This window comes from Podarcis gaigeae (assembly GCF_964106915.1).
Source record: "Podarcis gaigeae genome assembly, chromosome: 1".
NCBI classification, from domain to species: domain Eukaryota; kingdom Metazoa; phylum Chordata; class Lepidosauria; order Squamata; family Lacertidae; genus Podarcis; species Podarcis gaigeae.
In genome coordinates, this window is record NC_139678.1 from 129652744 (window position 1) to 129666203 (window position 13460).

Below are 13460 nucleotides of genomic sequence, written 5' to 3' on the forward strand. Positions count from 1 at the left end.
TTCGGCTATCAGCCTCCTTGAGGGTCCAGCTCTCACTTCCGTACATCACTACTGGGGAAACCATAGCTTTAGCTATACGGGCCTTTGTTGGCAAGGTGATGGCTCTGCTTTTTAGCTTACCAACCTATATAGCATACTTATATGGCCAAATCTTTGAGTGTTGACCTACTCCTCTCCCCCCCCCCCCATTTTCCCCTTCCATCCTGCGGTTATTTTAATTTGCATTGGCGCTGTTGTTGTGTTGATATAAACAGGAAGATCCAACATTCAATATTAATTTAAGTTTTAACCAACAAACAGCACAAATGCTGTTCTTGCTTGGAGGCCTAAGATGACACAAAAGGGAAAAGGGGTGAGAAAGAAGAGGCAAACAAGCCAACCTAGGCACCAGATCTTACCATTCATGAAGATCTCAGAAAGAGATCTCAGAAACTCATGCTGGTAGCTTCGAGAACACTGTCCAACCATCTCGTCCTCTGTTGCTCCCTTCTCCTTGTGCCCTCCATCTTTCCCAACATCAGGGTCTTTTCCAGGGAGTCTTCTCTTCTCATGAGGTGGCCCAAGTATTGGAGCCTCAGCTTCACGACCTGTCCTTCCAGTGAGCACCCAGGGCTGATTTCCTTCAGAATGGAGAGGTTTGATCTTCTTGCAGTCCATGGGACTCTCAAGAGTCTCCTCCAGCACCATAATTCCAAAGCATCAATTCTTCCGCAATCAGCCTTCTTTATGGTCCAGACTAGGTTGAATGGAGGAGAGTGGGATGGCACAGCACTCTCATCTTCCCCAAAGCAGCTGCCCGGTGCAAATGATTCCTAATAATATTTACTAGACGCTTTCATCTGGCTAGACAGTTTACTATTGAACCCACAGTGAACTGGAAGCAGTGAGTCTTAAATGGGGGCAGCAAGCCAAAGAAGAGACCTGGAGGTGAATATTTCCCCCTGTCCAATCTGCAACATTTCTAGACAATACTTTCAAGGGTGTGGGAGGCAAAGTGGAAAAGTAATAAGCCCTTTGGGGTATGTGGTGTAATGTTGGGATGGTGGCAAGGTTACTTGAGCCACAATTGCTGCAAAATACCATATTCCAGCAAGCTGCGTTTACATGGGTGGTTAGTGCTGTAGTGTATTTGCCACAAAAACTCACAAGATGCCTCTCTTAATTTGAGCTGTTATAAATGTGCAACTAACTGTTGTGTGTTATAGTACTTATAATGGAATTGGTAAGAAGGATTTATGTACAGGTTATTGTTTATGTTGGGCAAATGCTGCCCTTTCCCCTCGTTTATGCAAAGTCACAAATGGTATTCCATTAGCCTCACAGCTATTTGCTTTATTTTCATTTTTCATATGGCTCCCTCTTTCTTTCTTTTCCTTTTTCCTTTTGATTTAATGCTTGCGAGTCTCTTAATATGTATTGACTGTCTGCTGAGCTCTCTGCTGACACAGCTCTTTAAAATGATACAGTACTGGAGAAAAGCTGATGAGTCCTCCTTTACGAGCTTTGACATATTAATTAGCAAAGTGGACCAAAAGAAAGAAACCTTTGCTATTTTCTATTTTAATTTTCTAAAACACATGTATATTGAGATTTTAAACCAATAGCTCCCATCAAAAGGACTAATGTGTGTCGGGAAGGCTCCACGTTCCAGCAGGTTAACACAGTGATCTTTTCCACTTCCTAAGACCACACTGGTTGCCAAATTATGTTCCTTTTTTTCCTGGATGTCTGTTCTTTTAGAGAATCTGATGGTGTTATCATTTGTTGCATGAACACCAGAAAAAGTTGAATTCTCAGGAGTGTAAAGTTGGATGTAACTCATAAGCTAACCACAGTTAACTGGACAAATTGCTATGATTAACAGAAACCATACTTCCCTAAGCTGTCTTAGTGGCAGGAAGGTAAATGGCATTTCCATGTGCTCTGGCACTCGTCACAGTGTCCCATTGCGCCAGAAGCAGTTTAGACATGCTGGCCACATGACCCAGAAAGCTGTTTGTGAACAAACACTGGCTCCCTCGGCCTGAAGGTGAGATGAGCGCTGCAACCCCATAGTCACCTTTGACTGGACCGGGGTTCTTATATTTACCTTAGTTTTAATAACCATAGATAAGATTTGCCACATTTTAGGGTTTTGTTGTAGTGTTAACTGTGGGAGTTACCAATCTTCTCTTCATGTGACCATGCAACCGGGGGAAGGAACAAACACATGTTCCCTAGTCTCGCTGTGGCACATCCTTGTATTGATAAACCATGGTTTAGCATTACTTGTGATCCATGTGCAAAGTTTAGGTATTGCTTACGTCCCTTAATTTGTGTTCTGCAGTAGATCATTGTTCACATATTTGGAACCTTAATTTATGATGAGCTGTTTTTTCAGGACTCTCGGTTGGGGGAGAAAAAATGGTTTATGAAAGCTATACAGTGGTACCTCGGGTTAAGTACTTAATTCATTCCGGAGGTCTGTTCTTAACCTGCAACTGTTCTTAACCTGAAGCACCACTTTAGCTAATGGGGCCTCCAGCTGCCACCACCGCGCGATTTCTGTTCTCATCCTAAAGCAAAGTTCTTAACCTGAAGCACTATTTCTGGGTTAGCAGAGTCTGTAACCTGAAGCATATGTAACCCGAGGTACCACTGTCTAGAACATCTTTTCCAAGACATCTTTCATTCTTAAGCTTTCGTTAGTTTTCTATACGCTTAATAATTCTAACCTTAATGCTTCCTCTCACTTTATCCAGAACTGAAGATTAGCTAACTGGACAGTGATTGTTTGGAACCCCTCCTAAATCCCATCTTTAGGTTGTCTACTTTCCAATTCCCTGGTATGGAGACAGACTTTTACAACAACTTGCATATTTTGTTAGACAGTCAGCAGTTGCTTTTACTTTTTCCTTTAAGAACTATTGCGTCTGTGCAAACTGGACCTCGAGACTTGTTAACTTTCAAGAAACTTCAACTCTAGCCAACTTTATTGGACTTTATTCTCCTGTTAAATTCAGACGATAATAAAATCCTGGTGCACCATCTTGTCCAGCATACTATTATAATAAATAATAATAACATTTTATTTATATCCCGCCCTCCCCAGCCGAAGCCAGGCTCAGAGCAGCTAACAACAGTAAAATGATACAATATGCTAAAATCATTTCATTATAAAAGCAATTCAAATCAGATTAATGGCAACCATTGGGCTAGAGATTCTGTGAAGATTGCCAAAGGAGGAAATCAGGCTGTGCCCCGACCAAAGGCCTGGTGGAACAGCTCTGTCTTGCAGGCCCTGCAGAAAGATGTCAAGTCCCGCAGGGCCCTAGTCTCTTGTGACAGAGCGTTCCACCAGATCGGAGCCACAGCTGAAAAAGCCCTGGCTCTGGTTGAGGCCAGCCTAACCTCCCTGTGGCCCGGGACCTCCAAGATGCTTTTGTTTGAAGACCATAAGGTCCTCTGTGGGAGATACCAGGAGAGGCGGTCCCGTATTCTCACAATGGCCAGCCAGATTTTGGGGGAAACCCGTGAGCAGAACCTTAGCACTCTTCCCGCCCTCCACTGTTTCTGACAACTGGCATGATACCAGTTAAAGCACGGTATCTTTTCTACATCTTCCCTAACGAAGTCAGACAGAAATAATTAATTTGGATACTCTAAAATATCCTTCTCATCCTTTAGAACTCTTTTCACTCCTTTGTCAACTAACGATCAAACCACCATCCTGTCCAGCTTCCCCCTGATATATTCTAAAGATTTCTTCCTGTTGGTCTTAATGTTTTTAGCAATAAGGTAAAGGTAAAGGGACCCCTGACCATTAGGTCCAGTCGTGACCGACTCTGGGGTTGCAGTGCTCATCTCGCTTTATTGGCCGAGGGAGCCGGCGTACAGCTTCCGGGTCATGTGACCAGCATGACTAAGCCGCTTCTGGCAAACCAGAGCAGCGCATGGAAACGCCGTTTACCTTCCCGCTGGAGCGGTACCTATTTATCTACTTGCACTTTGACGTGCTTTTGAACTGCTAGGTTGGCAGGAGCAGGGACCGAACAACAGGAGCTCACCCCGTCACGGGGATTTGAACCGCCGACCTTCTGATTGGCAAGTCCTTGGCTCTGTGGTTTAACCGACAGCGCCACCCATGTCCCTCTGTTTTTAGCAATATGTGGCTCCAAATTCTTTCTTTTTTTTTTGTACTCCTATCATCAACAGACAGAGTTTTGGCAGAGTTTGTGCTGCTCCCTATTCTCATTTGGGGAAGGCTTCCATTTTCTGAAGTCAGCCTTTCTGCTTTTTATAGCTTCCTTGCCTCTGTTCATTAATCACGCTGGCATCATCTTGAATTTTTTTTTTTTTAGTACATTTCCTAATCTGTTGATATACATTCTAGCTGAGCTTCTATCATAATGATTTAAAATAGCTTTCCAAGTGCCTTGGAGAAAGTTAGCCCATTTAGTTCTCCCTTTCAGCTTCCTTCTAAATAATCACCCGCTTTTGAAATAAAATGCGATGGTGTTGGACTTTCTTCCCAACTTTTCATGTGCATTGAATCTGATAGGGAATAGAGTCTAGCAGGAAGTGAGAAAAGGAAGGACTGGAGTCAATGTGTAAGTCAAACTTCTCTGCCAGATGTTCTTGGACCATATCTCTCATCACCTCTTACAGTTGGAGGGTGATGGTGTTGGTGGTTCATTCCCATTATGAATGAATGAATCTTTATTTGCATCAGCCATTGGCCATAGCAATAAAACAACAGAATATACAAAGAATAGAAATAAAAAGTCAATTATATAAAATACATTTTACGGTTTTGAATCAATAGTCAAATAGTGGATCTTATTCTGATTGTCCCAGCTAAAAACCTTGCAACCTTTGCTGTCACCTGCTCATCTTGATCTGCCAAGAGAAAGGACACTGTGGCAGTGGTTGGGTGACCCGGAATGGACAATAAAAGAGGGATGATAATCTCATTCCTCAAGTCTTTATAAAGAGTGCAAGGGCATGTGCCACCAATTTGGTACTGCCATCTCCACAGGGACATAAGCCTTTTTCGTGTGGAATTTGTTGGAATCGTTCCTTAAGTACCGCCGAGGGCAATACATTCAATCTTGTGAGAGTAAAAGTGTGTCTATATTTTAGAATTGCTAGGTTATGCAGATAGGGTGCTAGAGAGTCAAAATGGGTAGGTGGAAAATAGTCATACCAAGGGCAAAATTTCCTTATTGTGGCCAAGTTGTTCTGACGCTTGATATCATTTAAAGGTAAAGGTAAAGGAACCCTGACCATTAGGTCCAGTCGTGACCGACTCTGGGGTTGTGGCGCTCATCTCGCTTTATTGGCCGAGGGAGCCGGCGTACAGCTTCCGGGTCATGTGGCCAGCATGACTAAGCCGTTTCTGGTGAACCAGAGCAGCGCACGGAAACACCATTTACCTTTCCGCCGGAGCAGTACCTATTTATCTACTTACACTTTGGCGTGCTTTCGAACTGCTAGGTTGGCAGGAACAGGGACCAAGCAACGGGAGCTCACCCAGTTGCGGGGATTCGAACTGCCGACCTTCTGATCGGCAAGCCTAGGCTCTGTGGTTTAACCCACAGTGCCACCCACGTCCCTAATATCATTTAGGCGCTGACAAATTAGACTGTTTGCTTTACTAAAACCCAAACTGAGTAGCTGTTGTGGTGATAAACCACAATTGTAAAGTTTTTGATAGACAATTTTAGTCCAGGTGCTCTTGTGACAATCTTGCAGCACTAGGGATATTAGACCAGGAGGATTTGAGTTTAGGTTAAGCCAGTAGTTAAGTGTCCAGATCTGTAATTCTACCGAGGGAATTATCTTTTCTTCCCTCCATCCTAGCCCTGTCTAAGAATGGCCATAGCTGGAGTATTAGTCACAGCTGGTAAAAAACCCCAAAAACCCTCCCTTGACCACTGAGGACACCTTTGCTTCCAGTGACAGTGTTGAATCTAAGAGGTGCCCTCAAGCTACATACTTGCTCCTTCAGGGAGAGTGCAACTCTGTCAAGAACAGGCAACCTGCCACTTTCCCAAACTTGGGAACTGCTTGCCCATGGGGCTTCTGGCTTATTAGGATTCACCTTCAGTTTGTTGGTCCATCACCAACTCCTCAGCACCTTCAATCAACTGTTTAAAACCATTGGGGTCAAGATGGTACCCTGAGGGGAAGCCCATATGCCAGGGGGCTGACATACAGTCACTCAAAGTCACTCTGTGTTAATGGTCTTGCAGATAGGAATGACACCACTGAGGGAGAGTGCCACCTTTTCCCACCGAGCTGGTCGAGGAAGACAGCATGGTCAGCCATCTTGAATACCTCTGAGAGATCAAGTAACAACAGCAGGATTGCACTCCCCCTATCAGGATTTACAATCTCTCCCTCACACCAAGAGACAACAGGCTGGTGCTTTTATAACGTCCAGATTTATTGCTATTTACACAGTAGCTCAGTCCGAGCACACAGCTCAATCTTCCTCACTAGATAGGTCAGTTGAGCCCACTGGAGTGTGGGATCTTTTCCAACAGGAAATACGCTATCGGCTGCTGCTCCTCTTGTGGGCTTGACACCAAGCCTAAACTCTGCCCAATCTCCAAAAGCGAGGAGATTCCGGAACAGACCGTCCAGCTTGCATCTCCTCCTCTGAAAGCGTATCTGAAAGTTGCGGCTCCTCTGCCTGCCTTAAATTTCCCTGGGAATTTATGACTAGTATTCCAGGGGAGGAGGGGCTTGCTTCACTCTCTGCCTGTGAAGAAAGCAAACCTCCATCTCTTTCTGCCTCCCCGCTCCTTGGGCCTCGGATCCCTCACTTTCACTCTGGGAAGGAACATTTCTGACACCCCCATCCATCAGAGCATAGCTGTCAAGTGTCCCTTATTTGAAGGGACAGGTCCTTATTCCAGCGCCATGTCCCGCTGCTGTCCCTTATTGATGGATGTCCCTTAAATGTCCCTTAAATGATGTCCCTTAAATTTCAAAGGAAGCAGCTCCTCTCCCTCCCTCCCTGCCAGCCAGGGAGGAGGGAGGCTCCAACTGTGTTGCTTGGCTGTGTTGCTCACCCAATAAGAAGTCTAAGAACGACTGGAGGGTGGAGCTTGCATGCCTTGTGTGTGGCTAGTTAATGCAAGCTGAGGGGTTTTTTGAATGTTGGACGCCATTTTGTTGCACGTGCTGCTGCAAACTTTGCAGTGCAAAGCCAGGCCGGGGAGCCATCTTAAGTTGAGGCTGCATAGGCCTTGTGGTGCATGTGATTCAGATTCTATTCAGTTGAACCTCTGGTTACAAAGTTGGTTGGACAGTGTTCTCAAAGCTACCAGCATGAGTTTGACCAGACTGCAGGAGGACAGGAAGACTGGAGTCCCTGGAACAGGTGAGGCTGCAGGTCCCTTATTTTGGCTGCTGGTCCCTTATTTTCAAATCTGTAAGTTGACAGCTATGCATCAGAGTGACCAGGGCCAATTCATCTCCAAAGCCAGTCAAGATGATCTGTATCTTCCAAGAATGTTTGTAGCATGGCCACTACTCTCTCAGTCAACTTACCCAGAAAAGAAGTGTTGGCCACTGACCTATAATTGTCCAGCGCAATTTGCTCTGAAGTTCTCACCTTTAGGGAAGTTGTATAATAACCTCTCTTAAAACTAGAGGCATCTCTGCTTCTAGTAATGAGACATTTACTAGTCTGAACCCGTGCAGTGAAACCTCCCTGGCTAGCTTTAATCGGCCAAGGGTCGAGAGATCATGAGGATGGATGCATATCAGCAAGTACTTTGTCCGTGTTCTCAGACTGCATTAACTGAAATTGATCCCACAAAACTCTCTCAGATGGCATATTGGACACCTCATTTGGACTTGCTATAATATCAGCATCAAGGTCACTGTGAAGTCAAGCAATTTTACCCTCAAATGCAGGCGAACAAGTTGCGCTGGGTGGCCAAATATCTAGTGCTTGATGGACTGAAGCTCATGTCAAAAGTCCTCGGACAACTTTAGAAAGCTCCATCTCTTGCAAATCACCCCATATCTTGGAAATCATGAATTATATGCAATTCTGCTCATCAAAGGGTGCTCAAATGGGAAACTCTTTCACAGCACCTGGCTGCAAAGCACCTGCAAAATTCCCAAATGATCTCAGCTTGGCAAATAAACATTTCATTTCTGTATGAAAATCCTCTTATATTCAAAAAGACTTGAATCTTGCAGATACATTTTTAAAACTCCTCTGCTGTTAGGCTGCCTTCTAGTCTTTTAAGAAGTTGCATACCCTATACAATCATGCTGACTTTAGAACATCAAGAAAATTATGAAATCTTCTGAACAAAGGAGGGAGGAAAATAGCCTTGGCAGCTTATGCACCATGTCAGAACATGCTTCTGTTGCAGCAAAGCCATTTAGAATTGTGGAGTGCTTTTTAATTTGCTCTGCATTACCCCACCATTGACCTCTGTCTCTTAGCTCTATGCCTCTAGTCAGTGAGTGTCTTTTCAAGTTCCCGTCCTGGTTGAGAGGTCAGCAGATATGCAGGAGGAAAGCCGTGGGTGGAGGTTTGTGGGGGGGGTCTGTTCCATAGAGACTTGAAAAGTTGGCTCTCGTCACTGGCAAATGCTGTGAGCTACTGCATGCCACTAAAGAAACCTGCAGTTGCTGATGAGTTCCTAATTTTCCTTAATCCTTTCCCTGCAGATGCTAGATTTTTTTTCTGCTTGTGACACTCCTCTGGCAGTGGGCATGCTGGAACCACTGATGCCTTGGACTTAATGAAGTTGGAACACTTCCCAGATAATATATCTGCCCTCCTAGTTTTATACCTCAGAGGACAGGAGGAAGATTAACAGAGTACTACTTTACTCTAGTTGTGATGCAGACTTGTAGAATTGGCTACTGTCAAATGCTCAGCAAGCAGGGTGGTGGTGGTTCACTCCCATTACCCTACCTTTTCACTTGGCAGGTAGAATGCTCATAAAGGTAAAGGTTAAGTCAAGTCGCAAACAACTCTGGGGTTGCGGCACTCTTCTCACTTTACTGGCCAAAGGAGCCAATGTTTGTCCGCAGAAAGTTTTTCCGGGTCATGTGGCCAGCATGACAAAGCCGCTTCTGGCAAACCAGAGCAGCGCACGGAAACGCCATTTACCTTCCAGCCGGAGTGGTACCTATTTATCTACTTGCACTTTGATGTGCTTTCAAATTGCTAGGTTGGCAGGAGCAGGGACCAAGCAATGGGAGCTTACCCCATCGTGGGGATTCGAACTGCCGACCTTCCGATTAGCAAGCCGATCGGCTCAATGGTTTAGACCACAGCGCCACCCGCTCATACCATGATGTTAAAGATCCTCTTGAAGCCTTCTTCTTAATACACTACCTTCTCGTAATCAACAAAAATTTTGCATGGGGGCAATCAATCAGGCAGCTCTTTCATTCACTTTCTGAACTGAGTTTTAGTTCTGTTTAGTTCAGTGAAACTTGGGTCTCTAGATGTTTTGGGACTACAATTCCCATCATCCCTAGCTAGCAAGACCAGGGGTCCGGGATTATGGGATTTGATGTCCAAAAGCAGCTCAAGACCCAAGTTTGGGAAACACTCATTTAACTTCCTTGTGGTACACAGCAGTGCTTTTCCCCCTTACAGTGGTACCTCGAGTTACATACGCTTCAGGTTACAGATTCCGCTAACACAGAAATAGTGCTTCAGGTTAAGAACTTTGCTTCAGGATAAGAACAGAAATCATGCTCCGGCAGCACGGCGGCAACAGGAGGCCCCATTAGCTGAAGTGGTCTTCAGGTCAAGAACAGTTTCAGGTTAAGAACAGACCTCCGGAGCAAATTAAGTACTTACCGTATTTTTCGCACCATAGGACGCACTTTTTCCCCTCCAAAAATGAAGGGGAAATGTGTGTGCGTCCTATGGTGCGAATGCAGGCTTTCGCTGAAGCCTGGAGAGTGAGAGGGGTCGGTGCGCACTGACCCCTCACGCTCTCCAGGCTTCGCACACCTCTCCGCAAGCAGCGGGAGCGCTCCCACGGCTTGCAGAGAGCTGCCTGTTTGGGGGCTGGGGTCGGGGGAAGCTCGAGCTTCCCCCACCCCAGCCCCGCGCCTGGGGGGAAAATAATTTTTTCCCCTTTATTTCCCCCCCAAAAAACTGGGTGCGCCCTATGGTCCGGTGCGCCCTATGGTGCGAAAAATACGGTAACCCGAGATACCACTGTATTCCCTTTGTAAGAGAAGCACCCAAGGTGGTGTTATATGTGTGGCATTCTTTAATAGAACAAAAGATGGTACTTTTCCCATTTTATTTGAATAATGTTACATCTGAAAATCCACATACTACATGCGGAGTTTCTCTGGTTTGTAAGATCTGCAAACCAGAGGGGTCATGGGTCATCATGTTTACATGGCAGAGTATAAAGTACCTGAACAGGAATAGGTAGCAGAGCAGCAGAAATTAACAGTAACAACAAAAATACAAATTCCAGAATGGCAAATGACTCTGAAAAATGTGGCTTTAGGACCAAGTGCATGTATTATCTTTAACAGAGAATTCGTTTTAATTTAAGATTGAATTTCAAGCATTTTTGCATTACTTAGAAGCCTGAAATTTCACAGATAACCATTTTAATTTTAAAAATAATGAAAGCTATCTTTAGGTTGATAAGAGCCACGCATTCTTTGTTGACATCAAACATTATTAATCAAATACTTTGTTCCAGATTAAAAATTAGGGATATACCGTTCAGCATGCTCCAGTCAGCAAGATTAGTTCTACCAATGTGTAACAATAAGGAACCCCACTGCAGTGACACATTAATATAAATACAACTGACTACTGTCGACTGTATATGTTTAATGTGCAGTTAGGGAACTGTGTGTTTTTCTTATAGAACGTAAGAAAGAAGAGGCAAGGTTCAAGTGGTGTTCAAAACACACTTATCCCAGCTGTGCGTCAAATAGTGTCCAAGTACCATATTTTAGGAGCCAAGTAGATTGCACTTATAAGTCTGTTCAACTGAAGTTACTACAAGGAGTTGCCTCCAACTGAATTGCAGGCCGGCACTCACACATCCATCTGAATTACTATACTTATCTCAACAATTCAAGTTCAGGCTGGATTGAGTGCATATCTATAGGAATTTAATTTTACATCAGATCAGCTGCTTACTTTCACCTTTAAAAGGGGCACATCTCAGCTGACTGGAAGAAGAAAGGGACATGCTTGAGGAATCCCACAAATCAAAAAGAGAAATTGTTCTCCATGAAATATTTAAGCCTCAGACATCACACTGAACAATAAACTGTAAAGAAACTCATTATGCTGGAAGTGTGAGACTCGGATAAGCCTCCTCAAAAAGAGGGCCAAGTAAGTACTCCAAGATTATAAGGAAGGAACGAAGTATACTTAAATGAGTTGGGTCAGCTATTTTTAGGCACAGAAGTTTCTAAGAGACACTTTTGCTGGAATGCTTAAAATGCCAACGTTGGATACGAAATCCTTAAGCAGGAAAATATTCTAATAGAGTAGAAAGCCGTGGACCTCTAATGAAATGAGATACAGAAGTGCTGATACACAATTTTGTAGACACCAAGGGTTGCCAAATTTTTTGGAGCTGTGGGCACCTTTGTAATTTCGAGAAAGTTCTGTGGGCACCAGTCACAAAATGGCTGCCACGGGGCTGTGGATAACACAAAATGGCTGCCACATTGAAAAGAGCATAAAGAATGACTGGACTACAAAATGGTGAGGGTGTGACTCTCATCGACGGAGAAGTCACCCACATCAGCCACCACATCAGTCCTCACATCAATTGAAATGTTGTCATGTTTAAAAGGGCATGTAAAACACAGGCGAGACCAAGCTACCACAAACACGAACTGAGCAGGAAGAGCGGCTTCTTGCGCATTTTGGATTTCTGATGGGATATATGCTGAGACCACAGACTAGGCACTTGCAGTTTTGTTCCCCAGCTCCTGTATTCAGAACGACAGTGAATATGAAAATGGAAGTTCACTGGGCTAACATCTGGACTGCTAGCCGCTAGATCTAGACATGACTTTGCCTAGTCCATTTTGAAAGCCTTCTGAGTAGTCACTATCATTGGATAGTCTTCAAAAGTGCTCCATTTTTAGCTGCTTCACTTTGGCAGTCTTCTTCTTCTTTGGCGATCATTCGTAGCCAAGATTGTCTTCAATAAACACGATTTCAACAATGAGTCTGTAAGTGACTGTGGAGGCCAATTCTGGACCCACACGTCTTTCCACAGTGGGGACATTGGTTTCCGGGTGGGAGTTGATCACGGTGTGGATTTGCCAAGTGTGCCTTCCTCTTAGCACATTTGTCCCTTGAGTTCTGAGTTTGAGTGTCTTCAAAGTCCATTACACCTTTGGTAAAGGCTGTTCTCCAACTGGAGCGCTCGCAGGCCAGTGTTTCCCAGTTGTTGATGTTTATACTCATTTTTTAAGATTTGCCTTGAGACAGTCTTTAAACCTCCTTTGTTGACCACCAGCATTACGCTTTCCATTTTTAAGTTTGGAATAGAGAAGTTGCTTTGGAAGACGATAATCAGTCATCCGCACAGCATGACCAGTCCAACAAAATTGATGTTGAGGAATCACTGCTTCAACACTGGTGATCTTTGCTTCATCCAGTACACTGATATTAGTTCACCTATCTTCCCAAGTGATGTGTAAGATTTTTCGGAGACGCCATTGATGGAAATTGTTGAGAAGTTGGAGATGGCATTTGTAAGTGGTCCATGTTTCACAAGCATACAGTAAGGTTGGTAGTACAATAGTTTTGTAAACAAGCATTTTGGTTTCCTTGTGAATGTCCTGGTCCTCAAACACTCTGCATTTCAGTCAGGAGAAAGCCGCACCCGCGAAGCTCAGGCGATGCTGGATTTTGGCATCAATGTTGACCCTTGTGGAAAGATGTATTCTCATACAAAAAAAGTTTATCACAAGAATGATGAGTGAACAGAGTTGAAGATTTTCTTAGTCTCTTCAAGAGATGAAAAGCTCAACGTGGTGGTTATGACATGTCAGCACTAAGCCATCTTACATGTCGCATGTCTCGTTCACAACTGTAACTGAGATATATGACTGCAGGAAGCCACAGCAGGTATTGCAAGCCTCTTCCATCCCATAATTAGAGTGCACCAGCTACCTGATGTCAGGTGTGCATGCAGGAGCCAGGCCCTGTGACCAATTGGACTTTGCAGGACTGGGGCCTTCCTGAGTTTGTTCTGAAGAGACAATGTGTGGCTGCACAGGTGAGGCTGATTGGTAACTCACAGCACCTGGTGGCAAGAGTCGGGAAGGGATATAAGGTCAGCATTTCCCTTCAGATTTTTGCCACAGCAATATGTTCCCTACCTTGCTGCGTTTGACTCCTTGCTTCTTGATCCTTGGACCCCTGGCTTTGTGACTCCTTGCTTCTCGATTCTCGGACCCTTGACTTTGTGACTCCTTGCTTC

General features: G+C 44.4%; 1 protein-coding gene across 3 annotated transcripts in view; it reads left to right on the top strand.

Moving 5' to 3' along the window:
- PARD3B (par-3 family cell polarity regulator beta) overlaps positions 1–13460 on the top strand; it is a 616930-nt gene that overhangs the window by 295867 nt on the left and 307603 nt on the right. The gene's annotated exons all lie outside the window — the stretch shown is intronic.